Here is a 17460-nt window from a genome sequence, read left to right as displayed (position 1 = left end):
GTCTGAGCTTATCCCCTGTGCCTCATCATGTCTGTCTTCCATCATCTGCTCAAACCCCCTTCTAAACTCAGCCAGAGTTTCCACCTGCATCTCCAGTCCTCTTATCTTTTCTTCCAGCAGTTCTATCAGGCGGCACTTCGTGCAGACAAAACTCCTTTCAGGTGCCCCCTCCAGGACCATGTACATGCCACAGCTACCGGCTGCAGCAGACACTTGGATGTCCCTGGTTTTGTTCAAAAACAAACCAACCGATCTCACAAAGACTTGGGTGCATCAGGCTGAATTCTGGTCACCTTTGCCAAGTCCTGAGTGAAATGCCTCTTCACAAAGGGACGGCTTAGCACGGACGTGACACTAGGCAGCCACTCATTGTTTGTACAGCATCTAGCACTGCGGGCCTTGGCTCTAGGACTGGGAACTTCCAGCACTGCTGCCATACAAATAATAATCAGCCACACATCAAAATGCTTTACCCAGGGAAAGAAGTATTGTTACTTCCCCATTGTGGAACCTGAGTAAGGACACCTGGGCTCTAAATCCAGTGTAGCCAGAGCTCCCGTTTGCTGATGTATCTCCTAGCTGCTCTGAACAGCTGCTAATTCCTTGCATGCTTTGACACTATGGCACCGTAGGCTAGTGCTGTCAGATTGCCCCAGCTAATTAATGTAGGTCAGGTTGGTTCAGTCTGTGGATAGGAGACTTGCAAGGAGAGCCACTGCAGAATGCTAGGTAAGTTCCCTCCACTAAGTACAGCAAATGAAAACCCAAAAGCTGCCGCCCCCTTGTGGCCAGTGAAGATCTGGAACTTGCCGCAACTGTGGATTCCTGCAAGGCAGGAAGTTAGGTCAGAGTCTCTCCCTGTGTTTTATAGATAGAGAAAAGGAGGCAGAGAGCAGGGATGTGCCTTGCTCAAGGCCACCCAGCAAGTGAGTGGCAGAGGCAGGTCTGCCAAGTCTCAATCCTGAGCTCTAACTACTACACCCTCCTAGGGTGACCAGACAGCAAGTGTGAAAAATCAGGACGGGGGTGGGGGGGTAATAGGAGCCTATATAAGAAAAAGACCCAAAAATCGGGACTGTCCCTGTAAATCAGGACATCTGGTCACCCTACACCCTCCTGCCTTGTGAAACTCTCCATCCCTGGGAACAGCAGCCCCATGGAGAGCACTGCCTAGAACAGGAAGATTTTAAGGGCCTGACTTTCAAAGGAGCTGAGCACCCAAAGCTCCCATTTGCTTTGATGAGAGCTGCAGGCCCTCAGCCCCTCTGAGAATCCAGCCCCTAAACACCGATCTACGTTCCAAACAGCCATTGTTTTAAACTCCCACCTCTGCTGAAGCCCAGACCCAGCAGCCTCCCTCTGCCGGCTACCAATCCAGAAGGCATCTATCTGCACAGCAGCTGCCTCCAGCCCGTCAGACAAAAGGACACAGCAGGTTGAAGGCAGATAGAGAGAGGGGGGGAAAAGGAAAGGAAACATTCTCTCCACGGCAGGTCTGTGCCCAGATGAACCAGGCATGAGCACAAAGGGGAGGCTTTGTCTGGGGCCGAGGAGCCGGAGGAATCAATCAGCGCACAGCAAGGAGGGAGAAGGCGAGTAGCGGAGCTTTGGAAGGATTTATTATTTTTCCCAAATAATAATAAACTAGCTGCTGATTCTTCTTCTCCTCCCCCCGGCTGTTGGGTTTCTTCCCCGACGGGCATTTTACCCCCTGCCTGGCTTGCTTCTCATCGGCCAGTCTTGCCAAGTGACAGCAGCGTATCGGAGGGTATCATTCAAGCCCTGCTATCGAGGGCTGTGGCTTAGAGAAAACACATAGCTGCTCGACTTGCCTTTCCCCATCTGTGGACTGCGACCTCCCGGGGTGGCGGGCAGAGATGTGTTGTGGTCCTGCAGCCCAGCCTTCTGCTGGATCAGTCGCGTCAGGCTGGATTCTGTTCTCAAAGGCCAAAAATCTATGGGCCGGCTGCCCAGCTGGTATTGCCATCAGGAGCGCTGCACTGATTTATACCCGCTGGGGATCTGGCCTTAGCCAGCTCCTGGGTCTTCCTATGCCACCTACCCCCATACTGCCTCAGTGCTTCAAAATTACCCATAAGCATATCCGACTTGGGGCCTTAAAGGAGGAAATGAAAGGGGCTGCAGAAGGCCAAGGAGTTAGGAAATGGAGGAAAGTCCCACAGCTCATCCAGCCAGCTGGTCAGTCCTCTGTCCCCTCCAACACAACAGGACCCGGACCTGAGTGGCCTCTAGGCACTGGCCCAATATCAATGTTATACAACAACAACGAGGAACTACAGGTCTCGAAATGCCAGCCCTGAGCCGATTCCCAGGCTAGGAGGTGCTGAGCTCTTAAAAACGTGCCCTGGATGGAGGGTGATGAGCACTTGAAAACTGAGGCCCAGGTGTGAAGTTGCACCCAGGGGTTTCTCACAACCATATAAAGTTGGTCAGTGACCCACTCTCCACCTCAGGGTGTGGATCAGTCTCTAATCACATTAGGGAGCGGGTGACCTTTCCTACCTCAGGCAGTGGTTTCTCCTTTTTCCCCTGCCACTAAGCTGAGCAGGATTTTCCTGTCTGTGCTCAATCAGCCAAGGTGAGAACTAAGAGCTTGCTGCATTGCACGTTCACCACCACCTTATCAGTAGATCTCAAAGCACTTTACAAAGAAGGTCAGTATCATTATCCTCATTTTACAGATGGAGAAACTGAGGCACAGGATGCGACTTGCCCAAGGTCACCTAACAGCTCAGCAGCAGAGCTGGGAATAGAATTCACAGTCTGTGTCACAGTCCGGTGCCCTCTCCACTAGGCTAACAGAGCAGACAGCCTGCACAGCAGAGCCCCCAGCTGGAGCTGGGTCTGCTCACACAGGACTGCATATTCTCACGCAGCACAGTGCTCAAATGAAAGCAAGCCCATGAACTTGCAGGAATCTTCCTTGGGAATCTCGCCACCTACTCTGGACCTAGCATGGTCATTAAACAGCATAGAGGCTGGGGCTCCTTCCCTTGAGAATCCAATAGCACCTGACTTTCATCAGAAATCTGTGGGAATGACAGGACTGTGGCATTCTGTGGCACCAGTCAACCTGAGCAGTTTACCATAGATAGAGGAATAACTACGCTGGCCACTGAAAGGCAGCCACCTGTGGGGTGGAGTGTAGAAGTAATGCTACGTAACAGTTTAGGGCAAGAAGAAAAGGATGCTGTGTCCAAATGAAACTTCAGGGGGAATTAGGAAGGCAGAAGGTAATGACCTAAACTAGGGTTTGGCCAGGGCACTGCCTACACCCGTGAATGCAGCCAGGGGCAATTTAATGCCCAGGCAAGTCAGGATCATGGTTCAGAATGATGCCTCAAATATCACAGCCCCTGACCACCAAGCTGGGGCACTGGTTTGTTTCTGAAGAGAGCCCCATCACACCCATACCACTTCTGGCAGCACCTGGGTGCTATAGTCTAGGGGATACGAGGAAACCCCAGCCAGAGGGGGCCGGATTGTGAATCGCCAGCATGCACAGATAACACTGAGCCTATGAGAGCCCCTTGTGGAACAGAGAAGAGAAAATCAAGCCAAGTGGGAGCTGCAGCTCCTGCTGCTGTTCTGGCTCAGCAAAAGGCCCATGTGGCTCATAGACTGAAGCTCGGGGCCCTGAGGAAGGAGCCTGGCCCAGGTGTTGACAGATTGGAGGGGAATTTTAAACATCTCCATCCACCAGGATTAAACAGTGGAAGGTAAAGGGGAAAAGAGAGACACACACAAACTGCTATGTTCGCTGATAGCCAGGGGGCTGGCAGACGTCCTAGCGAGGACCCTGAGCTAGAGGAGGAAACGGCCCCAGGATGACAATTATGTGCAGGAGAGGGAGAGCTGGACCAGCAGCCTGTGAGTCCAGGGCAATGACTGCGCATGATCACGGCATGATCTCATCAGGAAGGGGAGGCCCCAGGTTAATAATTCACCGCTGCTCATTACTCACATCTACTGATGAGCAAAGCTTCCCTCTCCCCAATGCATGATGATGATCACTTGCCTGTGATCTAGCTCACGGGCAACTGTCTGGAGAGACTCGTATTAAAGGGCATCAAGCAGTCTCCTTACAGGGATAGAGGCTTTAACCTGGCTTGGTGCTGTGACCAACTGGCCCCCTTCCCCAGAGGGAAACTTCCGCCTAGGACAGTCCGATAGAGCCAGACCGAGGGGGCTCCATGTGGATAGAGGCATCCCAGCTAGGATTTTCCCAGCTCTTGGGAATGAAAGGTGTTAGATCACAAAGCCTGCCCACAAGGGCACCACCCTGAGAAGAGAAATGGAGGAATCCTGAGTTGGATTTGACCTCGCTGGACGTGAGTTCCAGGTCTCCTCCCCTGGGCTCTGCTCAGATTCCTGTACACACCTAGAATCAGGGGTGGCTCTAGACATTTCGCCGCCGCAAGCAGGGTGGCATGCCGCAGGAGGCCCTCTGCCGGTCGCTGGTCCCGCGACTCCAGTGGACCTCCCGCAGGCGTGCCTGCGGTGGGTCCGCTAGTCCCACAGCTCCACGGAGCCAGTGTGGGACCAGCGGACCCTCCACAGGCACACCTGCGAGAGGTCCACCGGAGCCGCCTGCCGCCCTCCCGGCAATCAGCAGAGCGCCCCCCATGGCATGCCGCCCCAAGCACGCGCTTGGCGTGCTGGGGTCTGGAGCCGCCCCTGCATAGAATGGACACTGGGCATAATCCTCAGGAGAAGGCGTGGAATTTGGGTACCACACCCACCTGGAATGGACTAGTTTGTTCCCTGAACTCCTACTCCCCATAGGGTATAACTGTGTTTTCCCCATTGCGCTCAGCGGCGTCACAAAGGCTGGCCGTTCTGGGGACAGGGCACTGCACCTGCGGGAGACACAACTGGCTGGGGTTGTGGGATCAGCTCCAGAACAGGTTTTCCCAGAGTCAAGCAGGGTCGGGGAGGGAGCTGGTTACGGACAGGTCCTTAGAACTGACAGACCTGCTCAAAATTCCCACCCCTTCTCCCCCCCTCAGCTACCTCTCTGACTTGGCCAGGCCCTGGTAGGTATTTTTCTATTGTCTGCTCTCCTCACTCAGACTTGCTGGCCTGGCAGAAGGCAGATAGTGACAGGCTGGGTGCTGCATGGGGAGACACCCCTTTGCTTTGCAAGGGGCTCCAGATGCTGGGGGAGGGGGAGCTGCAAGGTGTACATGCTTGGGGAAATCACTCCCGAGATGTCAGGCTGCCTCTGCATTAGTTTGGGAGCATAGGGACTTTCCAGAGAACACCGCGTTCCTGGCAAACAAACAGCATGTGACTGCGTGAAGAACCAGCCCTTCACCAGTTTCCAGCTCTGAAACAGACAGCAAGGAGGTGGCACTGGGTGCTTCTATTTTCATCTCCCTGGCAGTGCCAGCTTCACCACAGCCTGGAGATCCTTTGGCAGCTTGAGAAGCAAGACGAGGGAAGGAAACAGAATCAGATCAGCACCCAGGCTGGCTCAGGAGAAAGTGCCCCATAGTGGAGCCTGAGTCTGAAGCCTAGCAGAGGAGGTGGCCAGAAATGCATAGGTGGGTGCAGCAGGGGAGAGATCAGAGTGGCTCTGGGCAGAGCCCTGCCACTCAACCCAAACCCGATGGGATGAGACTGCAAATGCTGGGTTTGGGTCACTAAACAACCTGACTCTCTCGGGGTTAACTGGGGTCACTGCTGATGGCCTTCTCCTGCCCGTGGGGTCGGCGTGGTGGTGGCTGCATGGTCCACTCCTGCCAGCCGCTGCCACCTTTCTGTGTTATGCATGCCACCGAGCAAGCATGGCAAGGCACTGCGCACAGTGCAGCTTGTGGGGGGGGTGGCCGGCAGGAGGGGGGCAACGCACCTGCCATCATGCCCACCCCACAGACAAGAGGTGGGATCAAGTCAAAATGACGCGACCCTCTTGCACAGGTTGGGTCAGGTGTGCGCTCGGACTTGGGTCAAGCACCATGGCATGACACGACACAGCATCCCTTCTGCATCCAATCAGCCATGGGGAAACTCAGAGCTGAGGGCGCTGGCCACACGCAGCCGCCCCCACCACTGCAGTCTCAAGGGCCTGACCAGATTTGGGGAACTCATCTTTGCGGGATGGATTTGCCAAAGCAGGGGCTGCCCTGGGCATTCCAGGATGCTTGGCTCCCTTCCAAGCCTTGGCCTCTTGTGCTGGGCTCAGCCTCCTAGGTGGTCTGCTAGGCTCCATGGTTAACCAGGTTGTTTTTCTTTTCACGGGTAGAACAGAAACTGCTTAAGTGCAAAAAATTCCCTGCTCCGTTTTCACTTGTCCAATGCAAACAACTGCAAGCTGCCAACCCTGGGGTTGCAAAGAGAACTCCAGGAAAGCAGGCTGGAGTCACACAGCTAGGCTGGCCCTTCCCAAACCCTTTGTCCTCCCCCTCACTAGGGACAGGGACCTTAGCTGAAATGCACATGGTGAAATCTGCAAAGCAGCTGGGACCTCCCGGATTTCAGTGGGAAACAGCCGCAGCAAGGAGAGGCCATGCTGGATGGACGGACAGCCTGTTAGATCCCTGCTTCGGGAATGGTTCACTGAGGGTCTAGGGAAGGGAGGTACAACCCCAGAGCTTGTGTCACTGGCAGCCAGACACCGTGCCCAGGCAGTCTCTGCGCTTGCTCTGGGTCTGTGAGAGGAGACCCTAGTGTTCCTGGCTGCTAGGCTCCTGTCTCCCGTCAGCTCCTTCCACTGCACAGAAAAGCCTGAATTAAGTGCTCACCCAAGGGGCCAGTGAAAAAACATTTGCAGAGCAAAGGTTGTTTTTCAAGCACTGGTTGAAAGAAATTGCGCGGGGAGACTTGGGGATGCTTTAAAGTGGTTGCTCCCAGACCCTAAGCTGCCTGTGAGAGGCAAGACCTCTGGGTGTGCTTAATGGGGCTCCATGTGGGCAGAGTACAACTAGAGTCTGCAAGAAAGGATGCTATAAGCTCAGGCCAGCAATTTACTTTAGACAGACTCCAGCAGCACCTCGCTCTTCGCCCTGCTACCATCACTCTCCTGCTCTAGATTTACAGCTCAGGGTAATACCCCTCTGCCCTGCCTGGCTGTTTTTACAGCATCTTCTCTCAAATGAATCAGGTTAAGAACAAGGAGTGGCACCTCCACCCCATGTGCTCCGTGTGCTGTTCTCCCTACAGAGCAGTTTCTGCAGAATCTGTGGCAGGGACATACCTCCCTGAGCAGTGATCCCTTCCCCACCCCCTCCGCAGACAAGGGGTTGGAAGCGGGGCAGCAGGGTGCAGATGCTGCTTAGGTTTGCACCTGTGTGGCCCATACTATCAAGCTGTGCACTGACTCCCTTGCACACTCCCCTCCCAGTGCCACCACATCCCCTCTCTGGATTCCCAGCCCCAAACATTGGTGGTTTTCATGCTGCCAGAAAATGTTTTTCTTAAAACCCACAAGCGGGTCATTATTATCAATCATTAACAGCCACCTAAGCTGCCAGAGGTCCTTAACCCCTTCACTGCCGGATGCCAGCAGGGCTGCCCAAGGCTCCCACACAGCTTGCCCTGTTCCGATCTCTCTCTAAAGGCCAGGCAAGCCTTGCATTTGCTACAATAGGCCTGCTGGTGCTGTCTCGACCTGACCGTAACACAGCGCATTTTGGAAGCCCCCACCTTCCACAGGGCCAAGTTCATCTCCAGCTCCTCCCCACCTGGGGCCTCCTCCTGGCATTGGGGCAGCTGTGAAAGCCAGGTCAGTCGTGCACCAGCGTTTCGGCCCATCCAGTGAGCTTATGCTTGCTGGCCCAGCTGGGAGAGACCAAGGCAACACGGGGCCTGGCTGAAGTAATGGACAGGCACAAGAGCAGACATGGTCATGCCCGGGTTCCTGGGAGGAGATGGAGGGTGTCAAGGTGGTCTCTGCTAGCTGAGGCTTTTGCTTGCCAGCTTCCATTGGCGTATGCCCTCTCTTGTCCAAAGGGCTAAGCTCCACCCTTCCTGTTTCATGGAGTATTCATATAGGACCCCTGGGGCCAGATTTCCAAGGACACAGCACCCAGATTTTCCAAAGAGCTCAGCACCCAACACGCACCCGGTGGGGCTTTCAGCAGCTCCTTCCCCCTTTTCTTCAGCTTCAGAGCAGAGACGGCTCCAGGCGCCAGCACGCCAAGCGCATGCTTGGGGCGGCAAGCCGCAGGGGGCACTCTGCCGGCACCGCGAGGGCGGCAGGCAGGCTGCCTTCGACGGCTTGCCTGCGGAGGGTCCGCTGGTCCCGCGGCTTTGGCGGACTGCCTGCAGGTGGTCCGCTGAAGCTGCGGGACCAGAGGACCCTCTGCAGGCAAGCCACCGAAGGCAGCCTATCTGCCGTGCTTGGGAAGGCAAAATGCCTAGAGCTGCCCCTGCTTCAGAGATCCTGCCAGTCCAGCAGTCTGAGCCCCCAACCTGCCCTGCCTTCAACCCCTTCCTCCAACTCCAGGCAGCCACGCCCTCTGCTTCCTGCTCACATAGCAGCCAGAACAAAGGATCACCAGAGGCTGAGCCCAGATCCGCCTTATCTTACCTCCTCTAGCAAGTCAACATCTCCCGGGCTGGGCTGAACGGAATTGCACTGCTGAGTCTTAAAGAAGCAGCACCTGCTATGCCTCAGCTGCCTTTAGGAACCACCTGCAAGGCCCAGAGTGGAGCTAGCGCTCAGCTGGATGCTAGACCAGCCCTTCTCCACCATGACCCTGCTGGCCTCTACAGAATTTAAAGCTTTCATTTCAAAGTTAAATCATGTTTCTGGCCATCAGGTCATGGAGAAAACCTCCCAGATGTGCTGTGCCCCCGCCTCCAAGAATGCCTGCCTGAAGTGTGAAATAATAGCTCTGAGCTGCCCACATTTGTTTCAAGGAGGTGTTGACTCTGAAACTTAATGATGTCAGTTCAACATATTGACTGTGTCACTGCTGATCATTTTACCCAACTGCTCTGTTGCTCTGGGTGGCTCTTGCCTCCCCACTTCCCTCCTCCCCTCAGTCTGACCTCTGCCATCCAGGCCCCCAACACCATCACCTCAGGCAGAGCAAATTGACACACTCCTAAATCCACTGTTGGGAGGTATATATGTAAGGGCATCCTCATGGTATCCTTGGGCATGAGCAATGCTTATGCCCAGGCCATAGGGCCACACAGCAACTCCATTATTTCATACTGTCTATGGGCCTGTTCCCATAATGACTGCTGAGCACCTGCCCCATGGACCCCACTGGGCTTTCCCTCGAAAGGAGGTGAAGGGAGGAGAGTGCCAAGTCCAAGCCATGAAGACAAACTGACTGAACTTCGGGGTCATGAGATATGGAACCACTTGCCTCACGGTAGCAGGTTTAAAACCAACTCAGGCCGATAGTAACACTGCATGAAGGCTGCTTGGTGGCTCAGTGTGAGATGAGTTTGATGGGTCTCAGCCCAGCTTCTAGCAGACAGGTACCCCTGATCACACCTGGCTCCCATTAGCCCCGTCACAGGCACTGCCAGCAGAGAGGCCCAGAGCTGAACTGGCCATGAAGACTAAGTGACACTCTCCACCCCAGAGCTGGTCTCATATTGGATCTGCACATAGCTGGAAGACGCTGTACCAGCCTCCAGACCCGTCAAGCTGGATTCTCTCGGGCCAGAAGCTAGGTGGCTCGGTAGCAATTTCACAGGCCTACATGGTGATGTTGGGGGTGTGGGGGTGGAAGAGAGGGGGAGGAAACCTTGCAGAGAAAAAAGATGACTGAATTGCCCCTTGGAGCATGGTGCCATGAGCCAGGGAAGCCCAAGGGTCTGCTTCGGGAAAGCTCCTCGCCCCGGCCTGGATTACTGAGCAGATGTTAGCAACATTGGCTCCTCCTCAAAAAGAAGGCAAACATGAGTGGCCCTTTGGAGCACATGGTCCCCTTGTGCTTGGCTGGCAGCCTTAAAGCTCTGGCAGCAGCGCGAGCCCTCGGAGGACAGCACACACCTCTGCACTTTGCCGCTCTGCTCCCCCATCAGACGTGCCGTCCTGCAGGCCACAAGAGCTCTCCCCCAGCAAGGCCTCAGCCACCCACCTTGCCCTGGCCGGGGCAGAGTGACAGCTGCAGTGGTGCCCCTATGATGGCTGCCCTCAGCCCAGCAGCTCCTCCCCACGCCTGGGCTCCGTCACCAGCTTGGGTCAGGGACTAACGCTGCCTCATCTTTCTCTTTGCTGGGCACAGCCACCAGTGCCGCTTTCCACCACAGGCAACCTTTTCCGCCCAGGGCTCAGGAAAGACTCAGGGCTGGAATAGCAGTGGGGCTGGGACTGAGGGGTGCTGGCAGAGCTGCGGTGGATGAGGAGAGACCCAGGGCTGGAACAGCAGTGTGGGGCTGGGACGGAGGAGTGCTGGCAGAGCTGCGGGGGGCGAGGGGAGACCCAGGGCTGGAATAGCAGAGGGGCTGGGACGGAGGGGCACTGGCAGAGCTGCGGGGGGCGAGGGGAGACCCAGGGCTAGAACAGCAGTGGGGCTGGGACGGAGGGGCACTGGCAGAGCTGTGGGGGGTGAGGGGAGACCCAGGGCTGGAACAGCAGTGGGGCTGGGACGGAGGGGCACTGGCAGAGCTGCGGTGGGGAGGGAGGGGGGATGTAGGAATAGCAGGAGGTGGCGGGTCAGGAATGGGATGCATTTGGCAGCACTACATGTGATGTGAGGACCCAGGACTGGAACTGCAGGGAGGCTCCGAATCAGGCGGGAGGTGCTCTGGCCTGTGTGGGGAGGAGCCCTGGGCTGGAATACCCTGGCATGCTGCCTGTCAGGAGGAGGTGCAGTCAATGGCAGATCCGCGTGGGTGAATTTTGCATGCACTCGGCCTAACTGGAGCCAGGGCTCTCCATCCCCCATTTGGACAAGCACAGGAATGTAATGCAGTCAAAGGCTAGTCTGGAAGGCAGAGCTGCAGTTGGATGCTGTCACCCCGCTCCCTGCCCTGGACACTAACACTGCTCCTCTCATCCCCAGCCCTACATGCTCCTCCAGCTGGAAACAAAACAGCAGGCCACAAATCCCACTTGCATGTGTCCGATCAGCTCCTGGCTAGGAGCCCGGCCGCAAACCCCACACCGGAGAGGCAAAAGGACAAAGAATGCCTGAATGTAAACAGGGCTAGAGGGCGGGGAGAGCTCTCCAGGCTCCCTGGACAAAGCCGGCCTGCAGCAAGAAGAGAGACTCTCCTTCAGAAAGGACCTTCCCTAACGCTAAGCCCCCTCCAATGCAATGCCAGAAGATGAGGGGCTTCTCTGGCCAGACACAGATTCTGGGGTTGAGGACACCTGGGAGGATTTAGGTGTGGACTCTCCTCTTGTCAATCAGAAGCAACTCCTGTGGGGGGGGGGGTCAATCCGGCCTTTCACTTGCGAGGAGCAATGCCATGCTGCTTATTCTAGCATCAGCTGAGCTGAGGGCACCATTGCACACAGTAAGAGTCTCTGCTTCAATCAGCTTACAATAGACTACACCGACAAAGGATGTTACAGATGCCAAGAGGCTAAGTGACTTGCCCAAGGTCCCAAGAGGAGTCTGTGGCAGAGCCAGGAATTGAACCCAGCTCTCCTGGGGTCCAGGACAATGCCCTGCCCACAAGTCTGTCCTCCCTTTCTTATTCTTGGGGCGTTTTCTAGGACTAAGATTTGCCATCTCATATTGTGCCCATCATTCTGACCCACCTCCCTGCTTCCCCCTGGGCAGCAGCCAACAGCTGCTGCACCCGAGGAAGGCAGAAACTCTTCCAGAATACACTTGAGCCAATTGAGCAATGCAATGCAGGGGGTAGGGGGGAAATTCCTTCCACATCGATCCCCTGCAAACTGTCAGTTTAGCCTTGAAATGGGAGATTTCATTACCAGGAGCCTGTAATCATAGCACCAGTCAGAGAAGGAAGAGACCGATTAGCTCATTGGCTCCCTTCAGCCCTTAGCCTGCGCTATCTACAAAGGTGATTAATGGCTGTAACATTAGCCAACCCTGTTTAAAATCCAGCTGAGGGATTTGGCTCCCTCTCCCCCAGGGCCGAACGACAGAGTGACACGCAGGGCCAGTTCCCAAAGGTCCTGCTCAGTTGTCACTTGGGGCACACGCAAGCAGAACTCCCAGCTATCTACCTTATAGTTACCTGCCCCCTCATTACTGTCGTGTCTAAGCAGCTCATACCCATGGGTGTATCTAGCCTCACAGCACCCTGTGTTATCCCTATCGCACAGATGGGGAACTGAGCCAGAGAGAGGTTAAGTGACTTGCTCATGGTCACACATTGTACCACTGAGACACTGGTGCTTTAAGCGGCTAGAGGTTTGTCATCATAGCATGAAGGGGTTAGTTAATCCCCCAGGAATATCAGGGTGGTGGTTATGCTCCCTGCCCCCCCCCTCGTCAGGAGCCTTTGCCAGGCTTGGGAAGATGTTGAATTATTAACTTCAAAACTATGCAGTTGTTCCCTGTAGCCTAGGAAGCTCGGCTCTGCAAATGGAGATTAAAACCCCCTGGTGTTAGCATGACTGCATGTGTTTGCATGTACGTGTGAGGGATTAGGTGCACGAGTGTGCATGCATGTTATGTGCAATTGTGGGTGTGTGAGAGAGCGAGCCAGCCTCTATAGGGGAAGGTGAATGAGTTGGACTGGCGTCCCTGAAATCAGTCCTTTCACTAGTGCAGCTGGTGCCAGGCCTGAGCAGCAGGTGATGGCCTGGGGGTACATTATCAGGTGGGTCCCGAGAATGGTAGGATCCCAACCCCTGTGACTCACAAGATGCAGCTAGGGTTGCTAATTTTGGCTGGAAGCTTTTGTCACCTGATGTAATCTTTAATTCAAGATTAATCTTTAAATTCCTGGAGACTGCAGGACAATCCTGGAGGGATGGCATCTCTAGCTGCAGCAGACAACTAGCTTGCCAGCTGTGGGCCAGGGAGTGCCTTCCCACAGAGCGGGAGGCACCTGGGGCTCCATCTGGTTTCCTCACGGCTCCAACAGGCCACTTTTTAACCGAGGGAGAATCAAATCAAAGCGCCCCAGCTCCCTGCTGCTTGGAAAGCCCAGCCCCTCGCATTCCATCTCCAGCCATGAACACAGTGGCCAGGCTTTGACCTTCGCAGCGCGGCGGCTGTGTGCTTTGCTGGAATCTCCTGGCTTCGACTTCTCCCCCACCCCGCCCCTTTCCTGTTTGGCGGCCCCTTCGCCAAGACGAACGCCCTGAGCACATCTGGCTCGGCTGGATCAGAGGCAGCTAACGAGTCCCACTGCAACTGGAATCGCAGCCTGTGATTGCACAGAACAACAGGCCCGGCTGGCTCCCAAATGAGTGCCAGGCTCTTTCTCCCCTTCGCCTCCAAGATCTGGAGCATTCTCCAGGCCTGCTGGCTGCTGCTCCCCAGGGAGAGACAGGGAACAGCAGGGCAAGAACAAAAGACATTAAAACACAAACAAAACAAAAAAGGCAACATCAGTTCCAGGGTGGCTCTGGACTCCAACCTTGCCCATTTGCTGTGCTTGGGGTTACTTTAATAATAGTAAAAAGAACGAGAAGTACTTGTGGCACCTTAGAGACTAACAAATTTATTTGAGCATAAGCTTTCCTGGACTACAGCCCACTTCTTACTAACATGGCGTCTACTCGGAAACCTTTAATAATAGTGCTCGGTCTCTTTTCATCCCTGGATCTCAGAGCACTTTACAAAGGCGGGAAAGGGTCATTATCCCCATTTTACAGACAGGAGAAACCAAGGCGAGGCACAGACAGGTGACATGACTTGCTCCAAGTCACACAGGAAGGCAGTGGCAGAGCTGGAAATTAAACCCAGATCTCTGGACTCCCCGTCTTGTGCTCTATCCACTGCACCATGGTGCAGCCAGTGCTTTGAGATACACTACAGAGACTGGCTCATCCCTGGCCTCTGCATTCCACATACTTTAGGGCTAAACTAAGTGGATCTTTTCAAGGACTAGATACAACAGCCGCCAGGGCCCAGGATGTACGTTTGGGTTGATCTATGGCTTGCTAGAGACAGCAGACACGATATCTGCCTCTGGATCTGAATGGCCCCCTTGTCTGAGTATTTCTGACCCCTCCTCTCCACTATTCCTGACATTCATCCTCAAGGTCTGGCCTCTCAGTGCATGAGGCTTCAACACCTTCCATACCCGGAAAACAAAACTGCAGTTGTGTAGGCGGAAAGAGATGGGAGACTGGCCCATCAGTTCCAGATCAAGCATTTCAAGACTTCTGCTGGCTTTGAAATTATTCTTCTCATTGTATGGATAGGGAAAACAGCTAAAGAGAAGGTTTAGAGAACCCAGGAGTCCTTGCTCTAAGCACTAGGCTACAGTGCCACTCAGAACGGTCTAAATTCCTGAGTCGCTCTCTAAGAGACAGAGCAAGACCTCTCCCGAAATATTTATTCTCAAACTAGGATGTCGCCAGAGGGTGACTAGCTCACGGCTGTGACATCACAGGTGCAACATTTTACTTCCTGCAATCATAAGAAATGCCCATGACAATTTTTTACAGCAGCATTTCAACAACCAATAGGGTACCAACATGGAAATGAACTTCCCCTCCTCCTGGTTGAACGGCCCAACAACCCCAGCATCCCAGCTGTCAAACTATCCTGGACAAATGTCTGAGAGGTTTGTTCTTCCCGCCATCCTGTATTTCAGACAACACAAACTGGATGAAGGGCAGAGGGCTGTTTGTGGATGGTTTGAATACAGCTATGTTTTCCCTTGATAAAAATATTGAGAACCAGTAAATATCTAAACACACAACATGAACAAACTGTAAACAAACATACGCATGGGAAATAAAAATCTCAGGAGCTCTGCTGTTATTGTTACTCTGATATCATCTATATCCTTTAGCATATGCAGGTAGCCTTCTAATTAACACCTATCTAGGTAGCACCTCAAGTAGGATAAGCCTGTTTCACATGTTTAGAATGCTTTGTGAACCATTACCACAGAAATGCAGCTACCTCTGGGGTGGAAGGTGGCAGCCAGCTAGCATGCAGCAGAACAGTACATGTAAAAGGAAACATCTTGGCCAAGGCCATCTGAACAAAACCCCTGCTCATCTATAAAGTGCCCTGGAATCTTTGAAGTCTGGGTAGAGCAAGCAGGAGTTCAGGTTCTTGCTGGGGAAAAACCCTTCCATGCCGCATTGGACTCAAGCTTTGGTTGAGGTGCTCACTCAAACCTGCAGGGATCTGAACCTGTGGCTATAAGGAGGGTTTCGCTTTAGAGGGCAGGGAGCATCTAGGGCTCAGCATGACATTTTAAAATAATCAGGCACATTACAGAGCCATAACCAGGGCCCCAGTGACCAAAGATCACCTGAGGCCTGTTCTCAGGCCCTAGAAGCTCCCCACAACGGAACCACAACCCCGGTGAGGTATCTTTATTTATTGCTGATGTAAGAGCCTCTTTAGTGGCAAGAAGCCTCCTGAAAGCTTCTAGAGGGGAAGTGAATTACTCAATGCCTGGCTGACAAGAACAGGGCTCGCCTTCCCTCTGCTACCCGCAGCTGTCACAGCAGGCCTCTTGGTAACTCAATTACATGCCCCTGCTCCTGCTAATTGAACAGCAAATCCGAATGATGGCACCATCCCTTGAAATTTCAGCCCTGTCTCCACATGCAAGACAGCTTCATCGTCCCCTGTCCTCCCAAGGCCTGTGCCTTTAAGATACTGGAGCTGGGCTAGCTTCACCCCACCTGCTATCTATCCTTGGTTCTAACCAGGTGCTTCTTGTTCCTAAGGCAACAGACCCTCAGCACAGTTAGCTCCCTGGAACATTTCTTGTTAATTTCATCACATGATGTATACGCCCGGGCTGAAAGGCAGCATTTGCCCACTCCTCCCCAGAGGTTGCAACCCCCCGAGACACTTGTTTACTATAAGGGCTAGTCTACACTGGCAGCGCTTTAACGTGGCTTGGGTAGTTGCGGCAGAGTGCTGGGAGACAGCTCTCCCAGCGCTCTAAAAAAAACCCACCTCCATGAGAGGCATAGCTACCAGCGCTGGTGCACTGTCTACACTGGCACTTTAGAGAGCTGAAACTTGTTGCACTTCAGGTGGTGTTTTTTCACACCCCAAGCAAGAAAGTTGCAGCGCTGTAAATTGCCAGTGTAGACAAGCCCTTAGATCTTACATAAGAACAGCCATACTGGGTCAGCCCAGTACTGAATCCTGTCTTCTGACAGTGGCTGGTGCCAGATACATCACAGGGAATGAACAGAACAGGGCAATTATCGAGTGATCCACCTGCTGTCATCCAGGCCCAGCTTCTGGCAGTCAGAGGTTTAGGGACACCTGGAACATGGGGTTGCATCCCTGACCATTTTGGCTAACAGCTGCTGATAGACCTATCCTGCATGAATTTATCTAATTCTTTTTTTAAATCCAGTTATACTTTTGGCCTTTGCAACAACACTAGGCAATGAGTTCCACAGGTTGACCATGAACTGTGTGAAGTACTTCCTTTTGTTTTAAATACGCCACCTATTAATTTTACCGAGTCACCCCTTACATCTTGAAGCGGTAGATGTCACATTTCAAGTCATTTTCTCCATTCATTATTTTATAGACTTCTATCATACTCCCTCTCCCCCCCACCCCCAGTCATCTCTTTTCTAAGCTGAACAGTCACAGCATGGGCTGTTTTTAATCTCTCCTTGTATGGAACTTGTTCCATCCCCTCTATTTTGTTGCCCGTCTTTGTACTGTTTCCATTTCTAATATATCGTTTTTGAGATGGGGCAGCCAGACCTGCATGCAGCATTCAGGGTGTGGGCATATGATGGATTTACATACTGGCAGTGTGATATTTTCTGTTTTATTAGCTATCCCCTTCCTAATGGATCCTACCATTCCATTACGACAAACCATTTTGCAATTTGGTCCCATCCTTCACCATCTTGGGTGGGCTCATGGCACCCCAGCTACACAAAGGGCTCAAAGCTACACAAAGCGCCACTATCCTCTGTCCTACCACTCACTAGAAGAGAACAAGAAAGAACCAAAGTAAAGTCTCCTCTGCCAACATCTGCACTGAACTGGACACAACAGCCATCTCTTCTTTACAGGCAAGCAGAATCGTTCCAAGATTTAAAAGGTGCACTACAACGAAGAAAGGTACAACAATTGTGTGGCTAAAGCACTACACGTTGCGTCAGGGACTCTACAGAACAATACTGAAAGCTGTATTGTAGCACTTTAATTGAAGGGTTCAAGCACAAGGTGAAGGACATTAAAAGAATTAATAATTACGCACCTCGCTTTTCATCTGTAGATCTCAGAGCACTCTACAAAGCAGGTCAGTACTATGATCCCTATTTTACAGATGGGGAAACTGAGGCACAGGGCAAGGAAATGACTTGCCCAAGGTCGCCCAGCATGCTAATAGCAAACCCAGGAATTGAACCCAACCCTCCAAACACCC

The 17460-nt window shown here is 53.4% G+C and overlaps 1 protein-coding gene across 3 annotated transcripts in view; it reads right to left on the bottom strand.

The window, feature by feature from the left end:
• The window catches only part of PLEKHA6 (pleckstrin homology domain containing A6), a 135484-nt gene that overhangs the window by 69060 nt on the left and 48964 nt on the right, over nucleotides 1-17460 (bottom strand). The gene's annotated exons all lie outside the window — the stretch shown is intronic.

This window comes from Chelonoidis abingdonii, chromosome 4 (genome assembly GCF_003597395.2).
Source record: "Chelonoidis abingdonii isolate Lonesome George chromosome 4, CheloAbing_2.0, whole genome shotgun sequence".
NCBI classification, from domain to species: domain Eukaryota; kingdom Metazoa; phylum Chordata; order Testudines; family Testudinidae; genus Chelonoidis; species Chelonoidis abingdonii.
Note: the sequence above shows the minus strand (reverse complement) of the source record. Positions and strands in the feature narration are given on the sequence as shown.